We start from the raw sequence: 18,795 nt of genomic DNA, 5'->3' as shown, positions 1-18,795 counted from the left end.
ACCCCAGGTTTTCTGTCTGTGCCAGGCAGAGGTCAAGATGGGGCGGCAGGTAGCTTAGTGGTTAAGAGCGTTGTGCCAGTAACCGAAAGGTCGCTGGTTCTAATCCCCGAGCCGACTAGGTGAAAAATCTGTCGATGTGCCCTTGAGCAAGGCACTTAACCCTAATTGCTCCTGTAAGTCGCTCTGGATAAGAGCGTCTGCTAAATGACCAAAAAAATTTACAAATATCTCATTTGACTTTGCATTAAACAATCCTATCGTGGGGTGAATGTGAGATTTAACCTGTATACCGACTGAGCCTTAGTACACATCCCAAATAGCATCCTGTTCCCTATATACTATATAGGGCTCTGGTCAAAAATAGTGCACTATATAGGGAATAGGGTGTCATTTGGGACGCACACTTAGACATCTCAGTATCAGATAGTGAATATCCGGAAAAGCGTATCGGTTGAGGTCAAGTAATTACTAATTTGTCACATGCTTCGTAAACAACAGCTGAAATGGTTACTTATAGGCCCTTCCCACAATGCAGAGAGAAAAATATAGATAAAAATGATAACACAAGGAATAAATACACAATGAGTAACGATAACTTGGCTATATACACGGGGTACCAGTACCGAGTGGATGTGCAGGGGTACGAGGTCATTGAGGTAGATATGTACATATACAGTTGAAGTTTACATACACTTAGGTTGGAGTCATTAAAACTTGTTTTTCAAGCTTGTGGAAGGCTACCCGAAACGTTTGACCCAAGTTAAACAATTTAAAGGCAATGCTACCAAATACTAATTGAGTGTATGTAAACTTCTGATCCACTGGGAATGTGATGAAAGAAATAAAAGCTGAAATAAATCATTCTCTCTACTATTATTCTGACATTTCACATTCTTAAAATAAAGTGGTGATCCTAACTGATCTAAGACAGGGAATTTTTACTAGAATTAAATGTCAGGAATTGTGAAAAACTGAGTTTAAATGTATTTGGCTAAGGTGTATGTAAACTTCCGACTTCAACTGTAGGTCGGGGTAAAGTGACCTAAAATTGGGGAATTGGGTTCAAAGAAATACTAGAAACTCTAAGAACTGAAATTCTTAAAATGTCTTTCTTGGTGTTTAGCTGACCGTTGTGAGAACATTGTACAGTACATACGCTGTGGAGTATCAGTGAAGCAGTCTCCTCCTCAGTGACCATGTTATTCTAGAATGGTAATGCAGAAGTCTCCTCCTCAGTGACCATGTTATTCTAGAATGGTAATGCAGCAGTCTCCTCCTCAGTGACCATGTTATTCTAGAATGGTAATGCAGCAGTCTCCTCCTCAGTGACCATGTTATTCTAGAATGGTAATGCAGCAGTCTCCTCCTCAGTTACCATGTTATTCTAGAATGGTAATGCAGCAGTCTCCTCCTCAGTGACCATGTTAATCTAGAATAGTAGTGCAGCAGTTTCCTCCTGGAACAGTAAAACAGTAGTAGTTCATCCTTATCTGACCTCCCTCCAGTCCACTTCTCCATGGAAATGGCTCCCAGAGCATAGTTCCCAGTCCTCCTCTCAGCTAACACTGCAGGGGAGGTGGAAGGATACAGAAGGAGACGTTAGACCCTACATCCCCCTCTCAGCTAACACTGCAGGGGAGGTGGAAGGATACGGAAGGAGAAGTTAGACCCTACATCCCCCTCTCAGCTAACACTGCAGGGGAGGTGGAAGGATACGGAAGGAGAAGTTAGACCCTACATCCCCCTCTCAGCTAACACTGCAGGGGAGGTGGAAGGATACGGAAGGAGAAGTTAGACCCTACATCCCCCTCTCAGCTAACACTGCAGGGGAGGTGGAAGGATACGGAAGGAGACGTTAGACCCTACATCCCCCTCTCAGCTAACACTGCAGGGGAGGTGGAAGGATACGGAAGGAGAAGTTAGACCCTACTAGGCTATGGCCTAGAGAGCATGAGCCACCCGCTGAAAGTAACTAAGCAACTGGAGACTGCAGGGAACTAACTGCAACAGACTTGTCTGCCACATCTGCCATTCTAGGGCTTTTAGATTTAGTTTCCTATTGGAAAATGACTGGGGTTCTTACTCTGAATGGTGTAGCATGGTGTAGTCTATGAATATACACTGCGTGACTCCCCAAGCACAGTCTGTCTAGTACAGGATTGTGTTATAAAATTACATTAAGGGTGAGTGGTGAACTACTAGGAGGGAGAGGAACAATGGGGCGGCAGGTAGCTTAGTGGTTAAGAGCGTTGTGCCAGTAACCGAAAAGTCGCTGGTTCTAATCCCCGAGCCGACTAGGTGAAAAATCTGTCGATGTGCCCTTGAGCAAGGCACTTAACCCTAATTGCTCCTGTAAGTCGCTCTGGATAAGAGCGTCTGCTAAATAACTAAAATGTAAAGGTAATACCGTGATACCTCGTACAAAGACGCTGGAAGTATGAGTAAGACTTCTAAAAGTGAACCCATTGTCATGTTTAAAGGCAAGGTCAGGAGTGTGTCTGCTGTAGAATGGCCTTAGGATGCGTCCCAAATGGCAACCTATTTCCTACATAATTCCTTGGGCTTTAGTAGTGTACGAAATAGGGTTCCATTTGGAACGTAGACGTAGTAAAAACTGATCTGGGGCCTGCTGTACTGTCATCCTCAGGGACTTTCTCACTGAATCCTTTAATGTGCTCCTTTTCAGACGATTTCTTTTCTTTGTGATTCAGTAACCTTGGTGTTGCAGTCATGTTTGTTTGCTGCCTGAGGACATGCTTGTTTCCGCTGCCACGTATAGATAGGAAATTAAACAAGAAACAATTACCCAGGCTGTTTTATCTATGTACACACTAACACAATCAACAGGAGATTGGCTGGGGGACTGAGGCTATAAGAATGTGATACATTTGACACCTACAGGCCTTGTTCCATATTTTGAGAGGGGTATCTTTTCAATGAGATGTCAAGCTTTCTGCCGGAATCTGTCGTAAATGGATTTCACACTCTGTCCTCTCAACAGGGGATTTGCTGCTGCCGGGCAAGTGAGAAAAACTCTGCCACAAAATGTCAGCGATTTCCATGCCGCCATTTGAGCCGTCTCCTATGTGGTGGGGTGGTACCAGGCAGTTTATTTATATTAGACCTGTTATTTATCACACCATACTAGTATTTAAAGAAACCAAAAGACATTCATGTTTTAGTACGAAGAAAACGTTTGGTTATGAAAACCCCAAATCTGGCCTTTTTTTTATACTGCTAAATTATTAGCTCTAAATTTAATCCACCCCACTTTCTGCTTAGCTTCTTCTTACTCCCCCACTCAGAGAGAGAGAGGAAAAGAGAGAGAGAGAGATTGTGCTTTAATTCCTCGCTGAGGATGGCAGGTATGTTAACGGAAGATAAAAAGAGACAGTAATTGAGTGACAGAGCTCGCTATGGGTTTTATCTACAGGAGTTGGTGTGGGGGTGCGTTAGGAAACTTAAGAAACACATACACACCCCTTTCTCTCTTCTCCTTGCTGATTTTCACCTTATTAAGTGAAGTGTATTCACTATGTAAAACCTGGCAGAGAGAAGTCATATACCGTAACATACAAGATAAGCGCCAACCACATTTGCAAGAAACACTTACTGTAAAAAATCTTTACCGCAAATCCATAGACATGCTCACACCTGACCATTGAAAAGCATATGCAATAGAGGTAGACAAAAATCTCTGTTTTTTTTGCACACATTTCAAATGTTATACTCAAACTACAACGAAGCATGTTTCATATCGATTGCCTTATAGTTTCACAGTATTTATCTGACAGTGTAAGGAAAAGACATAGCTACAACACATAGCTACTGTGTAAAACCAGAGGAACCATCAGAGGTGTTCAGTGTCCACACAGCTGTATCCTTTCATTAAATCACATCAAATCAAATCAAATTTTATTGGTCACATGCGCCGAATACAACAGGTGCAGACATTACAGTGAAATGCTTACTTACAGCCCTTAACCACCAGTGCATTTATTTTAAACAGAAAAAGTAAGAATAAAACAACAACAAAAAAAGTGTTGAGAAAAAAAAGAGCAGAAGTAAAATAAAGTGACAGTAGGGAGGCTATATATACAGTAAAATAAAGTGACAGTAGGGAGGCTATATATACAGGGGGGTACATTAGTGGAGCACACAAAGACAGAAGCCATTTTGACTGGACCCGGGAGCTTTGTCACATTTCTATTTCAATCCATGTTTTAGACTGCCCTAATTCTGTAACCTCGTTTTGTTTTAAAGCTTATTATGTGTGTATTTTCAGGTTAGGGTGTTCTACGTAAAATCATTGTTTGTCCAGCAGCGTATTGTTTGAGAGACAATGAGGGAGCGTTAAGAATAGACTGGGATTGAATTCAACTTCAACTGTCATTACTGTCACATTGAATCAGGTGATGGAAGACAGACACTATACTGGATGTGTCTGACTGTCATTACTGTCACATTTAATCAGGTGATGGAAGACAGGCACTATCCTGGATGTGTCTGACTGTCATTACATGGGAATGTAAAGAAGTTGTTGCTCCTGAGAGTAATGCCTGTTTTGCGTGAATCCATGTTTGGAAAGTTGTGAGAAGCGATAGCGATCTAACGTTAGCTAGCTAGCGGCGAACTATTGGCCGGAAGTGCTTAACCGGAAGTCCCCCACCCAAAAAATTTAAACAGACCCGCTGTCACGATCGTTCATCGACGGGTCAGACCAAGGCGCAGCTTGAAATGCATTCATGTTTATTTATAAACCCCCGCTCCTTCTGCTGCCTAACCAGCTCCTCTCACCGTGCCTCTACACTTTCCTTCTCCCTTTTAGCCTCCTGTAGCTCCTCCCTCTGACCAAATAACTCCTGCTCCCTCTGAACCAATAGCCCCCGTAACATGGTGGCCTCCTCTCCTAACCTGCAGATCCGCCCTTTAACGGCCTCCTGCTGCCTCGTCGTCCACACCATGTGCCCCCCCAAAAAATGTTCTTGGGGTTGCCTCTCGGGTCTCCGTCGTCGGCACTGTTGGCGCCTTCCGGTAACGGACGGCCTCCTCCTCCGTAATTATCCCCCAACCGAGGAGGACATCTACTAATGTAACCTCCTGTTGAATTCCCGGCGTTTGCTCTTGAACACGCTGCTTGGTCCTCGTTTGGTGGGATCTTCTGTCACGATCGTTCATCGACGGGTCAGACCAATGCGCAGCGTGATATGCATACATGTTTATTTATACTGAATAAACACCACGACAAAACAACAAATGAAACGAAACGTGAAGTCCAAGGTAGACAAACAACATACCTCAAACGGAACAAGATCCCACAACCCACTAGTGCCAATAGGCTGCCTAAGTATTGCCCCCAATCAGAGACAATGAGCGACAGCTGCCTCTGATTGGGAACCACACCGGCCAACATAGATCATACCACACAGAAAATACACACCCTGACTCAACAAATACGAGTCCTCTGAGTCAGGGCGTGACACCCGCCCATATTTCAGTTGAAAATTAGGTGAAAACAGCTTGTGAATTGTGTCTATAATTCCTACAATACGCCTTGTGAATATTTCCTTATTGAATCCAAGTTCTAGATTCAATATTTATGCAATTCTCGTACTTTATATATTATACATTTTATTGTAAATATGTAGAAACATAATCTAGGACAGTAGAAAGAGGGGAAAGGACCTCCCTTGTACATTTGGGAAAAATGTAAAATGATAAAACATATTACTCCTGGAGGGAGTTGAGCCATGCTGACTATACACTACACTACACTACACTATATTACACTATACTACACTATACTATACTACACTATACTATATTATTATGATACTATACCATACTACACTATACTATACTACACTACACTATAGTACTATACTACACTATACCACATAATATTATACTATTACTATACTATACTATACCACATTACACTATACTACACTATACTACACTATACTACACTATACTACACTATACTACACTATACTACACTATACTATACTATACTATACTATACTATACTATACTATACTATACTGTACTACACTACACTACACTACACTACACTATACTATTGCTATACTATTACTATACTACAATTCAGTACACTATACTATTTTATACTATACTATGTTATACTATATGTCCTATGGACCTACTGAACCACAGAGCCGATCATCTACTACACATATTAATGAGAGGGAAATCATTCAGACTCCATTTTGTTAGCTTTCATCCTTTAATCAATGAGTCAACTAATAAACAATCACGCCCCAACAAGCCTGGACAAGATTGGTCCAAGCAGCAGTAGAAGCAGCAGAGGACTATTTCACCCCAATCAATGGCCATAATCATAGGACCTACATCTGATAGAGAGCAGTCTGTGGACGCATGATTAATGACCCTATTATCAGCCAGGCAGGGTAGAGCGGAGCGGGCCGCATCACCACCCTGCCTGCCTACTGCCTGCCTGCCTACTGCCTAGCTGTCTACTGCCTACCTGCCTACTGCCTAGCTGTCTACTGCCTACCTGTCTACTGCCTAGCTGTCTACTGCCTACCTGTCTACTGCCTACCTGCCTACTGCCTAGCTGTCTACTGCCTGGGAGAGGATAAGCACTGAGAGTCCTCACTGTGTCCTCACCTCCCTCCACTGTCTGAAAAGAGAGGAAGGGTAGACTGCTGCTTTAGAACAATACAACTAGATATATTAGACCAGTATTTGACTTATTTGTAGGTCTCAGTTTGATTGATACTGATACGAATACATTCAGATTTCAGGTTTAAGACAATACAGGTTTAAAACATGTGTGTGTGCGTGTGCGTGTACATGAGTGCATGTGTGTTTGTTAAATGGTTCTATGTATATCACAATGATGCCTTCACACAACAGAACAGAGATATTTATGCACATGACAAAAATATCTGTCTTCTTCTTTTTACAGGCTGCAGGGCTTTCACCACAACTGAATGATGTGCTGTCCTGACGTCTCTCTCAAAGCCAGGGGGACTGACGTGGCGTCAGAGGTATGTATGCCATCTTTCTAACACCCTGCTGTTCTCACTATAGAATGATATGTCTACAGTTCTAAGGCCATTAGGGATCTGAATGAATTTGCATTAAAGGAGCTGTGACTTCTTTCACTTTATAATGCCCAAACTCGATTTGAGAATGCATGGCAAGTCAATCCTACAGTAAATTGCCCTTCTGCTTCATGAAATCTATGGTAGTAATTTATTGTGTCTAGGAGTTTGTAATTTAAGCAAGTTGTAGCAGCAAAATAAAAGGTTCCAGAATATATCATTTTATCACACAAATGTATTCAAATATATTGTTGCAGAGAAGTGTGTATCATTCATTATGCATTTTTCATCACAATAGTAATTATTTCAATTCATGACATTTTGCTGTAAAACTTGCAACAAAGACTAAAACGAGCTACTTCATCATACCTACATTTCACAGTAAAATATATAAACAATTTTAAAGACAAACCTATTTGAATCAATGTAATGAACCTGATTGATTGCTGCGTACTAGTGAACCAACCTTTTTGTTTTTTACTGTAATATATGTGAGAAGAAGATAACATGTTCCAATAATTTGATGCCAATCAAGTCAAGGTCATCTCCCTTCCACTGTTATCTACTGCATTTATTTCAGCCTCACTTGTTTAAACTGGAGTCGCTTAACACGACTGATGACCGACACAACGACCTATAGAAAAAAATACATTGGAAATTACATTTCCTCTCTCCCAAACAGCACTGTTTGCTGGTGAAGTTTAATACAGCTAAAACAAATTTGTAGTCGAAATAGAATGATGGAGTCAAATTCAAAATGCTAAAATGTAGATAGATGTATCCTATACCATTAAAATGTTGACAGACATTTCCATGTTCTACTTTTTCCACAGACAAAGTTCTAATTCTGTCAAAGGGGAGAAACAATATTCAAGATCATATCCTACAGAAACATATTTCTTTATATAAACTTCACATCACATGAGTAAACATTAGTAGTTCTATGTTTAAAATCACTATTGTGAGAAGGCTCGACTGGGATAGGGATAAATTACAAGTGACCAATAATAGACAGCGGATGGGCTTATGAAAATGTCTTTAATCTTCAGCCCCTGCCTCCCTGTCTCTTCACTGTAGCTCGGTGGGTAATGGGGCTGGTCGTGTGTTCATTGTGTGGACTTGTTAGAGTAGAGTAGAAGGGTAGGCTGGCCCTGCCAATCTGCCTATTCAGCAGCACCACTCTGCCTTTCACTCTGCTTAATTCCCTCAGCGGCTTGGCAGCTCTCCTATATTCAAGTTTAACTGGTGAAATAAACCAAACAGCCCTTTATAGCCCCAGGGGAAATCATTGTATCAGTCCACAATCCACATAGATATTTTTAACTAGATCTACAAAGGCATAATTGGTTATCAAAAACAGTGAAACCCAGGCATGTGTCTGCATGGGACAGTATATCTTTGTGGAGTTCATAAATACACCATATAGTCATTCTTTGATTTTGTGCTATAGTTATTCTAGATTAATATTGATTGCCCATCATATTTAAGTTATGACTGAAATAATGATATGTGAAATATGCTATCCAATTCCATGTCTTTCATAGGTACCTGTATGAAATGTGATTTTTATGTAATTGAGTTGCACATGAATTTATGTAAAACATTGAAGATGTTGAATATAATAGATATGTTTATGTATTTGTTTATTTGGATCCCCATTAGCTTTTGCAAAAGCAGCAGCTACTCTTCCTGGGGTCCACGATGATCATCTTTTGTTATAATGTTCTAATGAGTAGCTGGTAATTCCTCTCCCTTGTGTTGTTCTGGTACTGTGGCAAATATAACAAGAGCACATCCTCACGTTCCCCAATAAGGAAAAGGGCATATTCTGCTTTGTTACGGATTCTATAATGATGTTAATGTGACCACGAAATGACTCTAACTACTTTCACAGTATAGCCTGAAGGTGGTCGCGTTGGATTCAAGTATTTTTGAAAGGAGGAGAAATGTGCTGCGTTTCAGACAGCAGAAGGGTACCAAGTTCTTGTGAAACAAATTAAGAAAAACAATCCTTTAATGGAATTAGTAATGCACTACCGTCGGCTCTCCGTTTTATAAATGACGTCTCAATTTAGGAGAGATGCACAGAGAGAAATATTTAGCACAGCTAGCTGGGGGGAGAAGGGATGGTGTTGAAGGAAGAGAGAAGTCACACATTTATTTACTCTCTCTTGATATCCTGTAATGACATTCATCCTTCCTGTTTTAATCAAGGCACCAGGTATTCACATATACAGTATCTGTCCTCAGATCAATAGTACAGGCTCTGATCAATGGCTTTTACTTGTTGGTTATTTGATAAGATATGATGGTGTTTTTGCAGAGTTCAGTGCAGACCATAGCATTACAGTGGAATGTGGTGTCATGTGGGACGCAGACATAACATTTAAGTCATCTTCAACCTCCTTGAATACTATTAGCACTGTGTACTACTTCAATCATTGGCATGTAGTGGCCTAGTGCTTTAGTCTGTCTAGACGCACTGTTTACCCATACTAGCATCTGTCTATTAACCACATGAACTGGCCTGCCTTCCACTGTTTACCCCTACTAGCACCTATTAACCACATGAACTGCCTTCCACTGTTTACCACTACTAGCGTCTATTAACATTTACATTTACATTTTAGTCATTTAGCAGACGCTCTTATCCAGAGCGACTTACAGTTAGTGAGTGCATACATTTTCATACCACATGAACTGGCCTGCCTTCCACTGTTTACCACTACTACCATCTATTAACCACATGAACTGGCCTGCCTTCCACTGTTTACCACTACTAGCGTCTATTAACCACATGAACTGGCCTGCCTTCCACTGTTTACCACTACTACCGTCTATTAACCACATGAACTGGCCTGCCTTCCACTGTTTACCACTACTAGCGTCTATTAACCACATGAACTGGCCTGCCTTCCACTGTTTACCACTACTACCGTCTATTAACCACATGAACTGGCCTGCCTTCCACTGTTTACCACTACTAGCATCTATTAACCACACGAACTGCCTTCCACTGTTTACCACTACTACCATCTATTAACCACATGAACTGACTTCCACTGTTTACCCCTACTCCTATAAAGCCAAGGTGGCTCAGGGGTGTGTCTGTCTGTCAGTTATTCTGTCTGTCTGTCTGTCTGTCTGTCTGTCTGTCTGTCTGTCTGTCTGTCTGTCTGTCTGTCTGTCTGTCTGTCTTTCTTTCTGTGGAGAACAGCTGGTTGTTTCCATCAGCAGTGCTGCAGTGCCACGCCTGCTAAACACTCAGTGAAATAGCACCACAGTGGAGGAGCAGGCAGCCGTATAGGTACCCTCTGCAGCTGTAGCACAAACAAGGCTCCTTTTACTCTCCAATGCTACTGCCTGTTGGGATGTTGCCTGGCATGTTACAGATGCCAATGGACTATATTGGATACAGTGGGGAGAACAAGTATTTGATACACTGCCGATTTTGCAGGTTTTCCTACCTACAAAGCATGTAGAGGTCTGTCATTTTTATCATAGGTACACTTCAACTGTGAGAGACGGAATCTAAAACAAAAATCCAGAAAATCACATTGTATGATTTTTAAGTAATGAATTTGCATTTTATTGCATGACATAAGTATTTGATACATCAGAAAAGCAGAACTTAATATTTGGTACAGAAACCTTTGTTTGCATTTACAGAGATCATACGTTTCCTGTAGGTCTTGACCAGGTTTGCACACACTGCAGCAGGGATTTTGGCCCACTCCTCCATACAGACCTTCTCCAGATCCTTCAGGTTTCGGGGCTGTCGCTGGGCAATACGGACTTTCAGCTACCTCCAAAGATTTTCTATTGGGTTCAGGTCTGGAGACTGGCTAGGCCACTCCAGGACCTTGAGATGCTTCTTACGGAGTCACTCCTTAATTGCCCTGGCTGTGTGTTTCGGGTCGTTGTCATGCTGGAAGACCCAGCCACAACCCATCTTCAATGCTCTTACTGAGGGAAGGAGGTTGTTGGCCAAGATCTCGCGATACATGGCCCCATCTATCCTCTCCTCAATACGGTGCAGTCGTCCTGTCCCCTTTGCAGAAAAGCATCCCCAAAGAATGATGTTTCCACCTCCATGCTTCACGGTTGGGATGGTGTTCTTGGGGTTGTACTCATCCTTCTTCTTCCTCCAAACACGGCGAGTGGAGTTTAGACCAAAAAGCTCTATTTTTGTCTCTTCAGACCACATGACCTTCTCCCATTCCTCCTCTGGATCATCCAGATGGTCATTGGCAAACTTCAGACGGGCCTGGACATGCGCTGGCTTGAGCAGGGGGGACCTTGCGTGCGCTGCAGGATTTTAATCCATGACGGCGTAGTGTGTTACTAATGGTTTTCTTTGAGACTGTGGTCCCAGCTCTCTTCAGGTCATTGACCAGGTCCTGCCGTGTAGTTCTGGGCTGATCCCTCACCTTCCTCATGATCATTGATGCCCCACGAGGTGAGATCTTGCATGGAGCCCCAGACCGAGGGTGATTGACCGTCATCTTGAACTTCTTCCATTTTCTAATAATTGCGCCAACAGTTGTTGCCTTCTCACCAGGCTGCTTGCCTATTGTCCTGTAGCCCATCCCAGCCTTGTGCAGGTCTACAATTTTATCCCTGATGTCCTTACACAGCTCTCTGATCTTGGCCATTGTGGAGAGGTTGGAGTCTGTTTGATTGAGTGTGTGGACATGTCACGATCGTCGATAGATGAAGCGGACCAAGGCGCAGCGTGATAAACGTACATCTTTTATTGAAGTACACCACACGAACAAAACAACAAACGAAACGTGAAGTCCTAGGTTAACACAAACCTTTCGGAACAAGATCCCACAATGACTAGTGAAAACAGGCTGCCTAAGTATGGTCCCCAATCAGAGACAACGAGCTACAGCTGCCTCTGATTGGGAACCACCCTGGCCAACATAGATCTAACCGATCTAGAACGAAAACCATAGCAAACAAAACATAGAAAATCCACACCCTGGCTCAACAATTAAGAGTCCCCAGAGCCAGGGCGTGACAGGACAGGTGTCTTTTATACAGGTAACGAGTTCAAACAGGTGCAGTTAATACAGGTAATGAGTGGAGAACAGGAGGGCTTCTTAAAGAAAAACTAACAGGTCTGTGAGAGCCGGAATTCTTACTGGTTGGTAGGTGATCAAATACTTATGTCATGCAATAAAATGCAAATTAATTACTTAAAAATCATACAATGTGATTTTCTGGATTTATGTTTTAGATTCCGTCTCTCACAGTTGAAGTGTACCTATGATAAAAATTACAGACCTCTACATGCTTTCTATGTAGGAAAACCTGCAAAATCGGCAGTGTATCAAATACTTGTTCTCCCCACTGTATGTATCAAATCTGTCCATAATGTTATCGTGTCAGAGAGGAATGAGGGAGAAGGATGGAGGACAGAGCTCCAGCGAGGACTGTCTGTCAATGTTAGCCATGTGTTCTGTGACTGTCTGGGAACCACAATATCATCAGATGTGTGTGTGTATGTGTGTGTGTGTGTGTGTGTGTGTGTCCCACAGAGGAACTGATGAATCCATGCAGAAAGATCCAGACCAGTGGCTCGATCATCACACACACTTCTCTGTTCTCCCTATAGTTTAATGAGCAGACTGCATTCTCTGTTCTCCCTATAGTTTAATGAGCAGACTGCATTCTCTGTTCTCCCTATAGTTTAATGAGCAGACTGCCTTCTCTGTTCTCCCTATAGCTTAATGAGCAGACTGCCTTCTCTGTTCTCCCTATAGTTTAATGAGCAGACTGCCTTCTCTGTTCTCTCTATAGCTTAATGAGCAGACTGCCTTCCACCGACAGACAGGAACCTCCCTTAAACACTCTCATTACATCTCCTTCCTTCCCCTCTCTCTCTCTCTCTCTCTCTCTCTCTCTCTCTCTCTCTCTCTCTCTCTCTCTCTCTCTCTCTCTCTCTCTCTCTCTCTCTCTCTCTCTCTCTCATTTCATTTCAGTTTAGGAGTGAAACATGAAAGCAAATGTTGATCTTTCCGATGTCGAGTTAAGGAAGGAAAGAAATATACTGACATACTGAAATAGTGTTGTTTTAAGGTAGGCTTATAGGAAGGTTGTTGTATATAAGGGATATGTCAATCAGTCCATTCTGAAGGATTGACAGGCTGTGGGAAGGTTGCTGTAGTGGTGTATGCAAGGGATATGTCAGTCAGTCCATTCTGCAGGATTGACAGGCTGTGGGAAGGCTGATGAGATGGTGCCTTTCTGTCACCTGGGCTGTTCCTCACAGCTGCTGCATCCATGATAAGAGGACACAACTCAACCTGTCTGTCTGAAGCAGTCGATATTTCCCCTTCTGTATTGCATGCCAAAACAAGTTTCTGTTGAATTTGTTTGGGCTTTTTCTCAAAAAATATTTGGAAATGGAAATCCATAGGAAAGGCAAAACCATTTCAGATTGATTAGGATGATACATTTCCCATAATACAGGTGATATTATCAGTGAGAGGAATTTCCACATTCATAGTCCCTGTAGCTCAGCTGGTAGAGCATGGCGCTTGCAACGCCAGGGTTGTGGGTTCGTTTCCCACGGGGGGCCAGTATAAAAATGTATGCACTCACTAACTGTAAGTCGCTCTGGATAAGAGCGTCTGCTAAATGACTAAAACGTAAAATGTAATAGAATTCGATACTAACTGTGCAATTTTACAGATTTGCAGATGTTATTATTAGATACAATACCATCGACATGTCCCCTATTTCCTGAACGCTGTATCACACATCAGCCAGTTTGTGCTAAAACAAAAAACCCACAGACACAGCCAGGGATGCCAAGCCCTCAAAAAGAGATGAATTACCAAGGTGGTGATGATGCCAATGTCTTATTTCTGGGTGTACAGTATATAATTGATATTCCGGGAGGGCTGAAGGTTCCATTAGGAAACAAATGGTTGCTTTCATCCAGTAAGCAAGTCTCAAAGTCTCTCTCTCTCCATTCTGCAGGCTAAGCACAGCTGTCTGGGAGTCTGGGAGGACCGTGAGGGATGGGCTCGTCCATCAGCACAAAGCCAGGCCAGAGGGAGGGAAATGTGGCCCGAGGTGGGAGGATGGGTGGGGTAGGCAGGGGCTTGTCTGGAGACACAGGGGACACACTGCACACGGTCTGGTCGGGCACCAGGTTCATTTAGAAGGGAGTTTTAATTACTGTGAGAAGCCATTAATGCTAACTAATGCCTGCGTTTAGGTAATAGCCCAAGCAAGACAATGAACAAGTCCTTAATTGCTTGTCAAAGGGTCTTTACTCTAAGGAAGGTCTCCTATTTTTTTCTCTCGAATGGGCATTATTTTTTATTTCTCTCTTTTACACCTCAAATGACTGGTTTAGCCCTTACACATGGACACCTGGACTGGTACTGTGCCACGCTACAGTATATCATTATGGGTTCTGTAAGACACTTTTCTTAGCTTGTGAGTGGGATAAGCATATTCGCCTTGAGAATGTATTGATCCTGAATTTCTCCAAGGGGAATTCAGGTGCTTATGACCACATTGGAACAGTGAGAGGTAGATTAATCATTTTAAGGGTTTCTGCTAAGCAAATATTGTAATGAATGGGTGATACGCAAAACGAATTGTCAAGGAGGTATGTTGCTGTGCCGACGGGACTCCCCCATAATGGAATCATATCATGGAATCCACAGAATGGAATACAACACAGCACAGAGGACATGACAGCTCTGAATGTAGATTACATAGAGATCTGATGAAAAGGAAATAGATTTGTTCAGACAATGTGGCGGTGTCAGAAATAGTGACATAGCTTGTGTCTGGTGGCCCCTTTTGTGTGAAATGATGCTTGGCTTGGCTGTTGTTTGGGAAATTATCATATTTTATATGAGAATAACTGGAATAAGTACTCAATCTTCTTTGTTCTCAGCTGGAACCTTAGCTCTGGTCCAGGGCATTAAGTGCAGCTTTCTGATGCTGAGCCTTCAGCAAGTTGGACCAGAGCTACTGGAAACTATGGTCAATTCTGGCCACTTCCAGAACTTGAGAAAATCAAAATCAGGTCATTATGTACCACCCCCCAAAAAAAGCAATTTTGAAAGGCTTATTTGTCTTTATCTTGTCTGTACAGAAATTGCTGTATGTCTGTAAACAGGCCTGTCCAAAATAACCTCTCACACTATGGTGCAGTTCAGATGTAACTGTTTTCATTGTTGCCTTGACAGAAAGTAGTCGGAGCAGACATGCGCAGTACTGAGGCGTGTGGTGGCTGCCTTTTTTTCGGGACAGGGGAGAACGTTTCTGCCTATTAAGCACACTGACATTCTTTGTCTGAAGGACACTGGCCATCGTCCAAAAGCTGGGCGCCCAAGCCGTTTAATTTTAAACCATAAAGAAGTTCTTGGCACAAAAGCCCTTATGTGGGCTTTGTCACAATTAGATTAACCAGAAAGGGCAACAGAGCGGATAGAACAGGATCAGGCAGAAAGGTATTGCTGGGATAGTATGCTGTGTGACAAGTTCAACTGTGGAGGAATTAGCTGGACTTGACCCTACAGTGATGGAGTATGTCCAGGGGAGAGGACAAACTGCAGATTAATAGAGTCACACTACATCTAACAGTGGTAAAGGTGTTTGGCCCCCAAACCGTGGCGGCTTCAATTGCAGCTACCTACCGGTATCTCTCTCTCTCTCTCTCTCTCTCTCTCTCTCTCTCTCTCTCTCTCTTTCTGTGAGACCATTAGTATGCTCTTCTCACTTACAAGTGTATTTTGATGGCTTTTAGAGTGAGTTTCATATTAATATGTCAACCATGTTTTCACAAAATGGCATCCATTGATGAGGAACATGGAATGTATCTGTTGATGGTTAAGAGCAAAGCAGCTTTGTTTGAGTTTGTGCCTGTCTATCAATAAGATATTTAGTTGTATGGTGGGATGGAATTGAAGTCTGAGCAACAATATGTCAATCACTGTGGTCACTTTGCCCTTTTAAGATGTCCCTCGACCTGCCCAAACTGTGTCCCAAATGGCACCCTACTCCCTATATAGTGCACTACTTTTGACCAGACCCATAGGAGCACTACTACATAGGGTGCCATTTGGAACATAGCCTCAATCTTTATGCACAGTCACTGAGGCAGCAGCCAATATGAACCATTGTTTTACTGCTCTGGCTCCACCCTGGCAGTTACAGTTAAGTATGACCTCAGCACCTCTTTCCTCTTTCTAACCTCTGTCACACAGCGTGGTGCCAGACAGGCTGCAGAGGCTTACCTCCTTTCACAGAGTTGGCTGAGATGGTGGAGCTATGATTCACAAGATGTTTTCTCTCTCCAGTACGCCCTCCCGTCTGTCTCTCTCTCTCTGCATAACAACCAGGCCAGTTAGTCAGACCTTCCTCTGGGAATCATTAAATTAGCACAGACAAAAAAGCTTATCCAAATCTCACTGTAATGGGTCTGCGGCATTGTTGGATGATGTCTCTCGCTCTCATTTCCTGTGTAGCATAACCTCCTTCATCGTTAAAGTTGCACTCCAGTCTCCTTTTCACCTCATTTATCTCCTGATTTACTTAACAAAAGGTACATCTCAATAGGTGGTCCAGGTATCATGACATGGCACAAGTGGAGGGAGGCTTTCCTCTTCTGTTCTCTATTGCTCCTCTATTGTTCCCGCAAGCAAGGGGGGAGGCCGATGACATCAGAGGGCACCATCAGACCAACTCCTTGAATAGCCTACTCCTTGAAGTTTGCAGTTGTGTCTAAAAAACTACATTTTGCTCCAAACATATGTGTGTGTACATGACTGTATTTATACGTGGGATATTGTTTTTCAACAGGAAAAGTTTCAGAATAGCAGGAGTGCGTCTTTAATTGAGTAACATTTCTCTAGCTGGATTTCTAAACTTCCTCATCTCACTCTAAATAAAATATACATTTGCATATTATGTGAAACCTCTCCGTCTCCCCATCATTTGACTTGTCTACCCCATCCCAAACCCAGTGTAAACAGAGTTGGATAGAGAACTACAGCCGTGGTCCTCAGTTATTCTCAGCTCCATCTATCTCTGCCTTGACCTCAATACACTTCCAGACTCTAAAGTAGAAAACTCTGCTGCACTATGCATGTTGTAACAGTATCTGCCACATCTGAAGACCGCCCCTAATTTAAATGATCCTACACACACCCAGTAGTACACTCTAGATGTTTTATAAGTATTTATTGTTTAGACATTGTATTTGTAGCCATGTTAGCAGTTTATTAAAGTGGTGATACGGTCTAACTTAAACTGAATGGCACTGAATAGGAATTAGAGATGACTGTAATAATGACTGTAATACTGATGAATGGATGAATAATGACGCTGTTGTTTTTATCTGACTTCCAGATTCTCTCTGGATCAGCCCCTGAGAGCTGTAGAATCCACCCAGGAAGATGCATGGCCTCAGGAGGGCCTCAGGAGGGCCTCAGGGGGAGCAGCTCTAGACAGCTCTGATTTCTGGTGGGGCGGGACAGCTGGTGTTGTGAATCAGGCCGCTATAGTGCCAGGCACGGCTTCTTCCCAACACCAGGGTCACACCCCACTGTCCGCAGCACCGGAGCCCATCCAGCTCCCTCGCCGGCAGCAAGGCACAGTATCAGATCACAGGAGGACAGATCAAAATGCATGCCGAGACTGGTGGAGGATGAGTGTCTTTCAAACAGACTAGTCGAGGCTAATTAAAAATAAACTCATTATCTCACTGTGTGTCTGGGGCATAACAGGAGCATTTGAGCATGGGTCAGAAACATAACCACCATTGTTAAATTCTCAATTGTGATTAAAGTAGAGTTGTATTGTACTGACTTGACCTATGGCTGCTTCTGCATGTCTGCACGCTAGGACTATTATTCAACATCAATGAACTATCAGAGCATAAGACAGTAAAACTAGAGAGAGGACAGTGCCTCTCTAAACAAGTGTGATGGGAATAGCATTAATTTAATAATAAATCATAGTGGAATGTGTTACTGTTGATATAAAAGCATGACAAATGAAAGGCTGGGTGTATTCCATTGTCTGGGATGAAATTGAAAATGGATTTTGATGTTAGTCTCAGTCTTAGTATCGGTATGGTTTGGTGGCTTCACTGTGTGCTGCTTTTATTTCGTAATTAACTTATCAAAGGATTTTTTATTTTGTTATTCGTTACAGAACGAATTGTATGTTTTCAGTGTGTGGTGGTAGCTTGTGAAAGTGTTTAATACAATTGTAAATTCGTTTTTGTATCATTATTTCAATAATAAAGTAGGATACATCTGAACAACTACAGCTATGTATCTTGTCATTTATATTATCATTTTTGCTAATAATTAGAGTATTTTATTGTGTAATATTATTTCCATTCAGACTGAACGATATATTGGAAATGAATCGTATACCTCAATTTAATCATAAAATAAATTAAATACAGGTAAATATAGAGTTGAAGTTCCCATGCATTAGAATTTCCCCATTCCTCCCCCAAAGACCTGCAAGCATGTATGTGTTTGGTAAATGTGGAAACACCACCTACATAGTGTGTTGTGGTGAATTACACATTCCTAATGCATCCTATGGCTTGATTTGAGCAAACTAGTTTTATCTCTATGTAGGCTACACTGTCAAATGTGTAATGAGGAAGAAAACAGGCTACTCTTAATGTATTTTATGCAATATATTACTG

General features: G+C 42.3%; 1 long non-coding RNA gene across 1 annotated transcript in view; it reads left to right on the top strand.

Moving 5' to 3' along the window:
• LOC121542429 overlaps nucleotides 1-18,388 on the top strand; it is a 26,665-nt gene extending 8,277 nt beyond the window's left edge. The window contains exons 2-3 of the long non-coding RNA XR_005995906.2: nucleotides 6,953-7,034; nucleotides 17,478-18,388. This is a non-coding gene — a long non-coding RNA (uncharacterized LOC121542429). The remainder of the gene's footprint in view (nucleotides 1-6,952; nucleotides 7,035-17,477) is intronic.
• Nucleotides 18,389-18,795: the final 407 nt, after the last annotated feature.

The sequence above is a fragment of the Coregonus clupeaformis genome, chromosome 17 (assembly GCF_020615455.1).
Source record: "Coregonus clupeaformis isolate EN_2021a chromosome 17, ASM2061545v1, whole genome shotgun sequence".
NCBI lineage: Eukaryota > Metazoa > Chordata > Actinopteri > Salmoniformes > Salmonidae > Coregonus > Coregonus clupeaformis.
Note: the sequence above shows the minus strand (reverse complement) of the source record. Positions and strands in the feature narration are given on the sequence as shown.